The 14,340-nt window shown below is 32.8% G+C and overlaps 1 pseudogene; it reads left to right on the plus strand.

Moving 5' to 3' along the window:
• Positions 1-14,340, plus strand: part of LOC100472967 — a 105,540-nt pseudogene that overhangs the window by 26,373 nt on the left and 64,827 nt on the right.

Below are 14,340 nucleotides of genomic sequence, written 5' to 3' on the forward strand. Positions count from 1 at the left end.
ATATATTTTAAAGATTTTATTTATATTTGACAGAGACAGCCAGCGAGAGAGGGAACACAAGCAGGGGGAGTGGGAGAGGAAGAAGCAGGCTCCCAGCTGAAGAGCTTGATGTGGGGCTCCATCCCAAAACGCTGGGATCACGCCCTGAGCGGAAGGCAGACGCTTAACGATGGTGCCACCCAGGCGCCCTGAGGTCGTTTTTATATTAACCATTAACTAAGTTCAATATACTTCTGTAGTATTGAGTAAAGTTTTTGAAGAAAATTTTAGTATATTTTAGAATTTTTACTTTTATTAAATCACACATCTATTATAAGTTTCCTGTTTCCTTACTCATTTTTTTAGTTAACTTTTACTTTAACTCTGAATTGCTGAATGTTTTACAAACACTACATTGAATCTTTGAAATGGCCAACTGAAAGAGACACATGAAAACCTATTTCAAAAATTATTTTTACTGTAAATATGAAGACCAGACTGATGGTTATCAGAGAGTAGGGGAGTAGGAGGATGGACAAAATGGGTGAAGGAGAGTGGGAGATACAGGTGTCCAGTTATGTAATGAATAAGTCATAAGAATAAAAGGCACAGCATAGGAAATCTAGTCAATGATAGTGAAGTGGTTTTGTATGGTGACAGATGGTAACTACACTTGTGAGCATAGCATAATGCACAGAGACATTGACTCTATGTTGTACACCTGAAACCAATGTAACAATGTTATGTCAACCATATTCAAATAAAAAACTATTTAAAAATGTTTTTGTACATAAATCATTTGAAGTATTATTTCCCTAAAGTTCAGTTAAAAAAACTTTAAATCTCATGACCAATTTGAGTATGAATGTGGGGTTTTTTTTGAGTCTAAGCCCTGTATATAGTTTCATTTCAATATAACATTTATATAAGCATTTGCTTTAATTAGTTTGAAATCCAGTGGTAATTTTGACAAATGGGTATTTTCGAAATAATCCCTTTATCACTATTAATGCTCTTAACATAAACGTGATAAAATCTTTATGATATGGGTTCTAGTACACTATTAACTCTGCAATACTTGCTATATAACCATCAAACCTATTGTATGAGACCTGAAATGCTTATTCTTTTTTAAAAATCACATGTATACCATCATTTATCCATCAAACAACAGTGGAAAAACTAGGTAACATTAAGTAATCAGAAAAATTGATTCTGAAAGTTAACTCTTTTTCTCAATTGACTCACTTGTAAAAAATATTTAATAGATCTATTTCCCCTTATCACTTCTGATATTATTTTATCAAGAGTGCAGAGATTCTTTAGACAAAAAAAAAAAAGATTTTTTCTTCAAAATTCATTTTTCTACAGATATATCCAATATATGTGACTTAAAGGCTAACATGTATACATTTATAGATCTTTGAGGAAAAAACAAATTTTAGGTCAAAGTTTCTAAATTTTTAATGTATTAGACATTTTCATCAAATATTCATAATTAAATCTGATGTTGTCTCCTGTTATGACCTTCATGATTGGGAACACCCTTTTATAGCTCTTTCTTTTACATGTACATGTTAGCTGGGACTTGTCCTGTTGTAAGGGGAAAAATCCCTTCTCCAAATGAGCTTATTCATAAAAAGTAATTTACTGCCTCATGTAGTAAGAATGGAAGGGTGGCTATAGCTTCAGGCATAGGTTTATTTAGGACTCAAATGGGTCACCAGAATCCTCTCCCAGGCTTTTCAGTTCTTACCCAGATGTCCCGGTTTTAAATCATCACAGTATCCAGTTCACTATGTAATACAGGATCTGATGGCTCACACACAATTCCTTTTTGATTGCCCCAAACTAGGTCACTACCTATCTCAGACTTTATCCCTGTGGCTCCGAGAATGGAATGATTTGATTGGTTTAACATAGGTCAAAGATTACTCTCTTGGCTCTTAGAGTTACAGTCAGGTTTATCCTTAAGACATGGACCAAGAGGATAGATTCCACTGGAGTGATACCCGAATTAGATGTCCAGGAGGATAAGAGATTTCAGGAGTTAATGACAATAGTCAAGATAGTCTTGATTTCATTTTTATATCATTATCAGGAATTTAGGTTAAATATCAATGTATAGCCATAAATCAGTGTATATAATTCAAGTTTTAATTATGATATTAAATTAATTTTCCATTGATCTCCAGTGAAGACATTAAATAGGTATGCCATGCTCAAGGACCAAACATATTCTCTTTCATTATAAAAATATTAAAGTACTTACAAAAGTAGAAATAGAGGAATGAGTCTCCTGTACTCATCCCTCAGTTTCAACTTTTAAAACCTCATAGCAAATCATGGTTCATCTCCACCCCATAGCTCATCATCCCTACTCCAACCTCAGGACAGTTTTCATGAAAAGCCACAGAATAATTTCATCCACAGACATTGCATAATTTATGTAATTTGGCCTATAATAATAGTGAAATTTTACTTTTAGGGAATTTTTAAATGTTTAAATATGGTTATTCAATACTCATGATTAATATTAAAGCTGGAAAGAGACATAAATTTTATACTCTTTCTTCAGATTTCACTATACTCTTTTTAAAATGAAGCCAACTCTGATTTCTGATCATGAAACATTTAAACTGGAAAGATACAACAAACAACATTAATATTTACTTCCCCTTTATGATTCTTTTTGTTAATGGATTTGGAGTCCTAATGTCTGGAATAAATAAGTATTGCCAAATTCTTAGATGCTGTTTAAATTTCTTCTAGCTAACAATTGCAGTTTAAATATATGTGCATAGTGATCACTTGAGATGTACTTTAAAATATTTGTTTTGAAAAATTAATATAAAATACTTCATCTTTTTTATAAGTAAAGTGGTTATTGTGATTCACAGTTGTAATCCCATTAGCTGTGTAGTCCTAGAAAAGTCATATAAAGTCTCTGAGCCTTGGGCTAGTCTTTTAATAGAGGAATATTATGAGGATTGCCTGTAGAACTAAGAATATATAAAGAAACTAGAAAATTATCCAATTGGAAGCAGTTTATGGTTTTTTTTTTTTTTAAGATTTTATTTATTTATTTGACAGAGATAGAGACAGCCAGCGAGAGAGGGAACCACAAGCAGGGGGAATGGGAGAGGAAGAAGCAGGCTCATAGCAGAGGAGCCTGATGTGGCTCGATCCCACAACGCCGGGATCACGCCCTGAGCCGAAGGCAGACGCTTAACCGCTGTGCCACCCAGGCGCCCCTGGAAGTGGTTTATGAAACAAAATGTATTTCCAAACACAGTTGTTAAATCTCTGGGTTCATTAAAATATTAAGTAAATAATAGTTCATTTGTTATATAAATATTATACAAGATGTTATCTAAATAATTCATTGGGAATAATGCATTAAAACACTTATAGAACTCGGTGGAGAAGACAGTAGTGTTGAAATGGTTAAAGTTCTAACCATCCTTCTCATTTTCCACAAAACTATTTAATTTGGAAATTCTAATGTAAAAATGGTAGACAGGAAACTTTCTGCTTTCAGCTCAGCTTCTCCCAATGTGAAACTCAACCATATGCAATATTTCATGAAATGAATTATTTTAAATATTTTTTCAACAATAAGGACAAAAAGGGGAAGAACCATGAAAGTAAGAATATCTATTTCTATATGTATATTTGCAAATATGATCCATGGTACTTGATCAATAGGAATGCATTCATAAATATTCAGAACTGGGAGTGACCTTAAAATTTTAGTTGCTACCTTATTTTGTCAGTATAAAATTCAAAACTCAGAGAGATTAATTTGCCCTCAATCATGTCTCTAGTATAAGGTAAAACCACAGTCAATCAACTAACTAATTAAAGTAAACCCTTCTTCTAACATGTACACTACAACCAGTTTACAATGAGAATAATATAAGCAAGTACTAGAGAGTTCTTGTTATGCTCAAATGAGTTAATTAAGATGTACTTAGAAGAATGCCCTGCTCATAGAAAAATCTTAATATACATTTGAATTGACAATAGAGATGATGAGGATGATGATCAAAATGCGGCAACATCAGCAACAATCCCTTCAAAACGAAAATCCCCCTGTTATTACTGGCATACATAATGCCAGTGTGTGTGGTAGTTTGCTTCATGACCACAAATTCCTTCCAGCCCAGTATGCATGGTGCTTGGCAAGGTGGTGTGCTGATCTTCCCACCCAACAGACAAGCCTTGTAATTTTCTTTGATCAGCTAAATGTTTGGAACTAATACCCGTGTGAGTTCTGGAGTCTAGGCCTCAAGACACCCCTTGGAGCCCCCACATATGGTATTTTTAACATTGCCCTGAGATGGCTGCATATGGAAGGCCACTAGCTTAATGGAGAATGAGAAGACATGTGACACCCCAAATAGCAGCCAGTTCCACCTGTCAGTGTGATTGAGTCCATCTTATATGTCCTCTTACTCCATTCAGATGCCTGCCGTCACTCAGCCAACCAACAGAATTAATGAGAAACATTTTCATTGTTGTATAAGCCACTAAATTTTATGATAGTGTGATATATAATAGATAATACACACAAGACAAACGATTTTCATTCATTTTACTTTGCTTATTTTAATATAATTCTTAAAGTCTATGCATTTTAAAGCAGAAAATTATGTTTATCTCTTCTAGATATCAGTGACATAGTGAGCTGAAATAAAATTCTATATTTTTAGCAAAATGTTTATGCATTTGGCATGAATATGTCAATAATACATGTAATGTGACACTTTCTAAAAATCACTTTTTCAACTAAAAAATTAATTGAATTAAACTTTAAAGTATTTCTACTATATCACATAACTCATACCCAGTTTCCCATATTATTAATATGTTAGTAATTTATATCTTTTAATTAATGAATCAATTTGATAAAGGAAAGCCCATACTTTATTCGGATTTCTTTCACTCTATCTAATTTCCTTCTGTTCCAAGATTCCATTTTGGATATTACATTACATTTGGTCCTTATATCTCTTTAGAGTTTTTGTTTCTTGACCATCAAACATTAATTGTTTCTGAAGTTTTGAGAAGTACTGGTCAGGTATTTCTATAGACTGCCCCTCAATTGGAATTGCTCTGATGTTTTCCTTTTGATTAATCTGGGGTTATGTGTTTTTAGAAGGAAAACTACAGAGCTAACCATTTCATCATATATCAAGAGTAAATACTCTCAAGATGACCTATCACTGTTGGTGTTGAGCCTGACTAAGATAGTGTTTTTCTGATACCTCCACTGCAAAGTTACTTCCCTGCCATGCAACACCCTCATGCCCTTTTATATTGTACTTGGAAAAAAAGTCACTATGCCCAGGCCAAATTTAAGGAGCGGAGAATTGTGCTCCTCTATCTTGAGGGCAGAGAATTCGGACAAAATATGTGGAATTCTTCTTCTGTACTTGAAATTTGTTTACTCTGCCTCATTCATTCATTCGCTCACTCATTCATTCATTATGGTTCATCAGTATGGATTCATGTATATTTATTTTACACTTTGGGCTATAATCCAGTGCAACTTTATTCATTTGGTTGCTCAAATTTTCCAGCTTTGGCACTGGGAGCTCTTTCAGTTGGCTTTTGCTTCCCTTTAATGTACCTACAATAATATAAGGTTTTTGTTTTCATTTGGTTTTTTGAGTATTATCTTATTTTCTGGCACTATAAGATATTTTAAGCTCATCTTGTCTATTTCCTGTTCTAATCCAAAAATCAGCCATTTTGCAAGGAGTCCTCTTTCTTTTATTGGAGGATGTTATTAAAAACCAAGTTCTGGGCTCTAGATGTATTTGTTGCTATTATAGGGTTGTCACTTCTAGGCCCTCTCAGGTGACAGAACAAGGAAATATATGTGCACGTACTAACCTGTGTATGTGCACACCTATATAAATATTTTTATATGTAACTATGTTTTTCTATATCAAGCTAAAATGAATTCATATTGATATATCCAACTCTAATTCATTTCTGCATAGATCATCCTAGCCTTTTCTTATTTTTTTATTAATAACTACTACCCCAATAGTGAGAAAAGTGACTTTCATCATCCATCATTCAGTTACATTCAGTTACAGAATATATGTATAATCAAATCAGAATTGTTAACCTATATCCTTATGAGAAATAGATTTATCAACTAGGGTACAGTGGTTATGATAACTGTCTTAATTAACTTATTTATTGCCTTTGGTCTTAACAGACTTAACTCATTCCAAAGTGACTTAGACTTAAGTCTTAAGCTTTTCTGCCACCCCTCTTAGTTGGTGAGTAAGAAATTTTCTCTGTTCTTTAAGGTGCTCTAGCTGGACTAATCAAATTTACATGAAACGATTAATAGGAGAAAATAAAATTTAATATTGTTCATATGGGGAATCCACACAGATGTGAAATTCCAAAGATATTCAGGCAACATGAGGCTTATATGACATCTTGAGCTAAGGAGAGGGGCAGGGTTTGAGGATACAAAGGAGAGGAAGATGATTAACAAGAAAGTGAGAGAGGTTTAAAAAGTAAATGTTGTCTTGTTGTGCAGACAAGTTTCTAAGTAAAGTGGAATCTCAGTTAATAGCCCTCTGCTACAGACACTCATTTCCAGTGTAAATTTAGGCAGTTAAAGGGCAGGTAAAGAGCCTTTCCTGAATTTTCTGGGTTTTGATTGCTTTTAACTCAAAGTAATCTTCATGCCAAAGTAGCCCATCTTGGGTTGGCCTGGCCTTGGGCCCTACATATTGTATCATACATTTGTAAAAGAACATTTTATCACATACTGAATTTCCTACTGAGATCCTCAACTCCTCCCTGATTTTTTTTTTTTTTTTAATTCGGTATACACAAAGGTTCACCCTTTGTGCTGTGGAGTTCTTTGAGCTTGAGAAATTTATAATGAAATATATCAACTATTATAGCATCCCATACAGAATAGATTTACTACCATAGAAGAAAATCCCTTTGTACCCAAATAACCCACTCTTCTCCTTTGAACTACTAGTGACTTCTTATGTAACTACTATTTCTGTGGTTTTGATTTATCTAGAATCTCATATAATTGAAATCATACAATATATAGCATTTTCACACTGGCTTCTTTCTTATAACAATATGCACTTAAGACTCATTCATGTCTCTTTGTGAATTGATAGCTCATTTTTTAATCATTTAATACTATTCCATCATTTAGATGTACATCCTACATGATAGAATATTATTTATTCTTTCAACTATTGAAAGTTGCTGGATAAGAAGAATTTCTTGTCCCCTTTAAGCCAGACTAAGAATCAAATTGACATGGGACAGATTAACAGAAGAAAATGAAATTTAATTTTGCACATATGGGGAATTCATACAGACATGGAAATTTTTTTAATAATTTTTTAAAAGATTTTATTTATTGTGAGAGAGAATACAAGCAAGGGGAGCAGCAGGCAGAGGGAGAAGCAGGCTCCCTGCTGAGCAAAGAGCCCAATGCAGGACTCAATCCCAGGACCTTGAAATCATGACTTGAGCCAAAGGCAGAGACTTAACCTACCAAGCCACCCAGGCATCCCAGACACAGGCATGGATAGTTTAAAGATGGGCAAAATAGGATATATACGTCATCCTGAATTAAGGAGAAGAAGGTAGGGGTTTGAGACTTCAAAGGAATGGACTGCAATTCACACAAAGATGAAGAAGGGTAAATGCTTGGTAAACAAGTGTTCACTGGGCCACTCAGAAACAATTGGGCATAGACGAATTTTATCAAACAGATCTCACTAGGTTCCTCCCAGTCTATCATACCTAGTTTATATAATAATGTAGTTATCTGTGGTAATAGCTCTCTCCCAGGAACAGTTTCTAAAATTATTTTTAAGCAGTTGAGTGTAAAGGTAAACAGCTTTTTCCGCCCCCCCCCCCGAATCTGCTGGGTTCTGATTGCTTTTTAACTCCAAATAATCTTTATGCCAAAGTGGACCATCTTAGGGAGGTCTGACCCAGCGCCCTTCATCTTGATACCTTTGGTTTTGGGTGGTAAAACCATCATAGATATCCATGTGACAGTTTGTGTATCCAAGGTTTCAAATCTGTTGGGTTATACCCAAAAGCATGGTTGCTGGATTATAGGGTAATATTATATTTATTTTTCTAAAGAGTTGCCAAGTTGCTTTATAGAGTGTCACTACTGTTTTTTATTTACACCAGAAAAGAATAAGTGTTCCTGTTCTTGTACAGTTTAGCCAGCACTTGGCAATATAATTTTAAAATTTTATCTTAACTATTCTAAGTTTTATTATATTAGTATCTGACTCTTATACAATTCTCTCATAAAAATAATGTCGGACATATTTTCATATGCATGTTATCTTTCTGTGTATCCTCCTTGGTGAGGCATGTGTTGAGGTTTTTACTTTTTTTTTTTTGGTACAAATAAGTGGTTGGGTTTTTTGTCTTATTTTTGAGCTTTTAAGAGTTTCTTATTTGAGACAGGATATCTTGAGCTGTCTAGAGTGGAAGAAATAGATTTCATGAGGTGGGAAAATCTGTGGTGAAATCCATTCTCCTGGAGAGTAAGACTTTGCTTTCAAGAATGTTTTGCTTATATCACAATAATACTTTTCTCCTCTTCCAGCCAGGGCCATGAGGGCTGAGGGAGCAAGAATCTTTCTTTGCTTTTTACCATCTTATGCTTGTAGGATTACTGGAAGTAAAACCCATGAAAGTAAAACCAATGAATCTGTTGGAGGTAAAGCCCACAAAGTATGGGGGATTGTATCCCCCCAGGGTTTTCTCCCTCATACACTAGTCCATACTAAATCTCCATCAACTTGTGAAAATTACTATATAAGTATTTGTGTTAGTTTGTGGCTCCAGTAGCTTCTGTTTCAACTAACCAGATCTCTTCTGTGAATCTCTAGATTTGCCTCTCCCTTTAGAATTTGAGGGGGGTTTCCAGTGCTATCAACTCAGTTCTCTGAGTAGTCCGAGAAAATTTGTTGAATTTCAGTTTGTCTAATTAATCTTGTTGTAAGGATGGGCTTGATAACTTTAGAGCCTTTTACATATTACAGCTGAAATCAGAAATCTAGTGTTGAAATTTTGAAGAAAAATACTGATACCATTTACCTAACTGATAAAGAGAAAAAAATTAAAGTATTGTTAGGGTACAAAACATTTTATTTCTATCTATTAAAATATATAATCCCATTAAAATTGTTCAAAATGACTTTTGCGTTCATAAGGTAGGTTATATAGTTTTTATTAGATTATTTGCGTTTGGATAATGGAAACGATTATTCATACAGTAATCATTAATAAGCTGAATGTAAAGAAACTGATTCTATTAAGACTAGTAATTATATCTACTTGACTAGCCAAACTGCATAAATAAATTCATTTCAATCTCTTTTTCATTTAAGGGATCCATTTGTGACAGGTATGCAAGGCTAAGATATGTCCTTGTAGTTTGTGATATTTTAATACCTTATCTCCATGTTGTCAAAGCCATTTCAGTACCATAATTGCTTTTTTCTTAAATGTATATCTTGTGGAAGAATTACTGTGGAGAACATTTAGAAATGCATTGCTGATATTTACAGATTTATTTTTTATTGTAGAAATTATTAGTATTCAGATGTTCTAACCTTGTGCTACAACGTTTACACAGATAATTGCATGGGTTGGAAATTTTACCAATTAGGAAAAATCCAGTGATCATTGGACATCTTATAAGAAGCAGAAAGACACAGGTGAATAAACTTTGGCTTAAAAATTGAAGCTTATAAATTACAGCTTCAAAAAAAGATAGTATATGCTATTCTTGAAATCCTTACTATAACAAGTTTACAACATTTTTTTATTAATTTATTCCCTGAGGTAGAAATATGTTTTCTTCAGGCATTTATCAATATCTTTGGTAAAGTGTAAGAAGAATGAATCAGGGTAATAACCTACATGAAACAGTTTGGATTACTGTGTGAGCTAAATGAATACAGACCAAATCTTTAATCTTTGAACATTCATATCTACTGAATCATTCTTATATGGTATGTCTTTAATAAATGTTGATTAGATAAGAGGATGAACCGATTGAGCTATTAGAAACCATATTCCCTTTTCTCTATCACAGATGAGAAAACTATTATAGCAAACTTAGAGCTCCTAAATAATATCATTATGAAAGTTAAAATACCCAAACTGCGCTATAATTATGAGAACATATTAAGAGTCATGTTTCTCTAGAAACCATTAAATTGGTTCAAAAAATTACCTTTAATGCAAACAAAATGAGAAATATTAGATTCCAAAAAGAATGGAAAACTAAAATTTTAATAAGAAAAATGATAATCAAGCATATGAAGATTTTCTTATGTAAAGCAATATGGTGAACAATAGAAGAAAATGATTCATATGGAAAGTTGAAACTTTAAAATCTCTTAGCAACTAAGAGAGCAAATACATAAAAAATGAGCTAAGAAAATATTTTGACATTTTCTCTAAGGTGTAAACATATTTAACATCTTTCTTTTACTGGAAATAAAAGGAAATGTCTTCCTGTGGCCACATAATCATAGATTTCTCTTATGGTAAAATATTCCCATTGTCCATTTAATGTTATTGAGTATCATAGTATGTGGTCAAGTGGGAAGAAATTATGGCCCTTATCTGAAATAACAATTAGTATATCTGATACGATATTAAAATGAAATTCAGAGTTTGAAGTGAAGATATTGGTTTAAATAAGGAAGGTTGAATGGGAGAAAAGAAGGCACAGAATATCCTATTATAATTCTTATTTTGTAATATTCTCAGTCTTACTCCTATTCTAACTACTATTTGGTATAATACTGTTGTAACTGATGGTATAAATTTGATTTTGGTAAAACTATTAATACTGATATCAATGATCAAGTATATTAGAGAATTGAATTAAAGCCTTCACATAAAGTTTTTCAATAGAAGCTTATTGGGCAGTAGAAGACCTAGAATTAGTTAATAATAAATTAATTGAATATAATGATTAATTGATACCTTTCATAAAATTAAAAAATTATAATAAAAATTGTCAAGCTTTTATATGATTATGGAAAAAATTGTACTGGTGCATTGAAATGTTTCTTTAAAGCAATATATGCACCTCATTTGATGATGTGAAATTATTTTCTTTAGTATCCTTTTGCTTTTCATATTGTATAAATTGTGCAAAAGATGACGGAAAAGAAGTAGTTCTGTGCTAATGAAAATGACAGAGTATTGACCAAGAGTCAGGCTTGAATTGTAGAGATAATGTTGATTATCTTAATAGGAAAAACTCTGTCTTTATCTTTGGACATGTCTAGATGTCTGGTTATTCTCATTCAAGGTAAGGACAAAGGAATTTATGATGTGCTGCATAAGAAGCCAAATCGCCCTGGTGACCTCAAAGGTCAGTTTCTTCACTAATGTTTGCAACTGGCCTATGTTCCAGTTGTACCCATGGAGTTTTAACTTATGGGGACAACCAAGTGGTAACATGGGTGAATGCCACTGAAAGAAGAATTTATGATTTATAGTTCTCCAAAGAAGGGAGGACACCATGCTATGGAGGACTGACTGCATGAGGAAGCACAACAGGTGATCACAAGGCAGAGGGAACAAGAGAGAAAGCATGACCCAGAACTTTATTATTGTGTTTTCCACAGGAAACGTAAGGCAAGGCAAGGCAGGGCAGGAAAATAGTTTAGGATTAGCTAATCTGAATAATATCTGTGGGTTCTGGGCTAAGTGGTGGTCTCTAGTGTTCTGGTTCCTGGCCCTGGGTTGGCTCAGGGCAGGGGAAGTATTGGTGTGGTGTGTAAAAGTTGGATAAAGGAGGCGGTTGAAGATAATGATAAAAACTCAGGATTGGTTGGTTTGCCTATGAAAGACCTGGCCACAGGAAATTGATATCTTGAGAATTAGCTGGCCTTTGGATGGGCAGTTTCTTCACAGACAACTAGACCCACCAAGGTATCAAGGTATCATAAAATACAGAAAATAAAAAATGAGATTAATACAGTCTAACCTTAAGCTTGGAAAGACTGGCTTGATCAGAAGGCCAAGAGAACATAAATGTACCTTCTGAAAATTTTTGCTTTGAGCTCTTCCAAAGCTAAGATTCCTATAATAGATATTGATATAGATAATGCCACAGGCTGAAGACAGTCTAGCCTGCTCCAGTCCAGCCCTTTGGGTGCATGCATATTGATGTCTCTTAGTTCCCCAATACTTTCCTTTACTCTCTATTCATGCACCATATCATTTGCCTTTAAATAAAGCCTTATGCAAGTATGTTTTATGGAATCTGGTAGGTCATATCGAATATACGAAATAAAGTCATTGCAGCTCCACAGCATATTAAATAATGTATATGATAATATAAGTGAACTTAAAAATACAGAATTGGAAAAGATCCAAACTGAGGCTCAAAGAAAAAAAGAAAATTAAAGATCTTCAGTCTCATGGAAAAAAAAATCAGGCAATAAATTGAGTAATTATGTAATTGGAGACCTTGAAGGAGAGAAGAAAGGAGTAGGGGGATGGGGTACAGAAAACAGCAACAAAAGCAACCTCAATACTGTTCAAATTTTTTGCAAGTTTAATGAAAAACAATATGCCGAAAACCAAGAAGCTCATTGAAACTGAAATAAGACAAACAGCAAGGCACAATATATTTGAATTATGGAAAACCAGTAATAGAAAAAGTCTTAAAAGAATTTAGAGTTAGATTTACATAATCCTGGAAATGAAAGATAAATCTCACAGACTTCTCAGAGCTATTCAAAGACAGAAGAAAACAGAATTGTATCTTTAAAGAGTAGAAACAAGGATATAAACCAAAAAACAACATTTAACCTGAAATTCTTTATCTGGCCAAATAATCTTTGGAAAAAGAGATGAAATAAAAATTATTTTTGGAAAAAAAGAAAGCTGTTAAAATTCATCATTAGCCACTTCTGCTATAAGAAATAATAAAGATAGTTCTCTAGGTGAATGAAAAAAAAATACAGGTGGAAAATTAATTATACAAAGGAATAAAGAGTACTAAATAAAAAAATACAAGAAAAGATTTAAGAGGAATTTTTGTAATTTTTGTTATTTTCAAATGGTAATTGACTACTTAAAGAAATTAAAACAACATGTGATTTGCAACATAAGTAGAAGTGACAACACAAGACAGCAGGTGAAAACTGAGGAATACAGGCGTAGCAGTATTAAAACAGATTCTGCTAAGTTAAAGATGCATCTTGCTGATCCCTTGAAGAAAATCACTATAAAAAAATGAAAGAGATATAGTAAGCAACTCTAAAATGGAACACTAAAATTACTCAATCCAAACAATGTTAGGAAAAGAAAAAGAACAAAGAATGGATAGGGAAAATAAGGAATAGCCAGATGGTAGACTTGAACCCAAAACTAGAGACAAATAAAATTTAAATGGTCTAAACACTCCAAATAAAGAGTAGATGTTCAAATTGGATAAAAAGGTCAGATCGAGCAACATTCTGTCTAGAAGACACACACATTAAATATAAATATGTAACTAGGTAAAAATTGAAAAAAAGTATAGGGTGTTAAAAATGATCCTAAAAAGACTGGAGGGGCTATACTAATATTGGACCATGCATTCTTCAGGACAAAATGTATTTGTAAAGAGAGCCATTTATGATTATAAAAGGGATAATTCATCTGTAAGACAAAATATACTTAAATATGTAAATAAGTATATACTTCTTAAGAGTTTCATAGCATATAAATCAATTACTAATAGAACTGAAAGGAGATAATATGCACAATTATAGATGAAAGTCGAATTCCTATTTCAAGTAGACAGACTTTAAATACACATGGAATATTAATCTATATAGATCATATTTTAGGCTGTAAAAATATTTCAAAAAATTTCAAAGAATTAAAATCAAATAGTTTATATTCTCTGACCACTGAGGAGTAAGTAGCCCAAAATATCCAAATAATCATCAGTTAAATAATAATTATACATAGCCCATGGGCCAAAGAACAAATCACAATGGTAATTATAAAATATTTTTTATTGAAAATTAAACATCAAAATTTGTTGGTTTCACTGAAAGCAGTACGTCAGGGGTAACAGTGTGTATGTATCTGTGTATAACATATAATTTAAAAAGTAAATATACAAAGTTTAAAAATTAAATACTGGACAAAATATCTAATGATACCAAATCATATCAATGACTTAAGTTTTACCTTGGAAAGGCAGGATAAAAAGAAAAAAATAAATGCAAAGTACATAGAAGGAAAGAAATAATAAAATAACAATATGAATAAAAAGAGAAAACTTATTAAACCAAA

This window comes from Ailuropoda melanoleuca, chromosome 11, assembly GCF_002007445.2.
Source record: "Ailuropoda melanoleuca isolate Jingjing chromosome 11, ASM200744v2, whole genome shotgun sequence".
NCBI classification, from domain to species: Eukaryota; Metazoa; Chordata; class Mammalia; order Carnivora; family Ursidae; genus Ailuropoda; species Ailuropoda melanoleuca.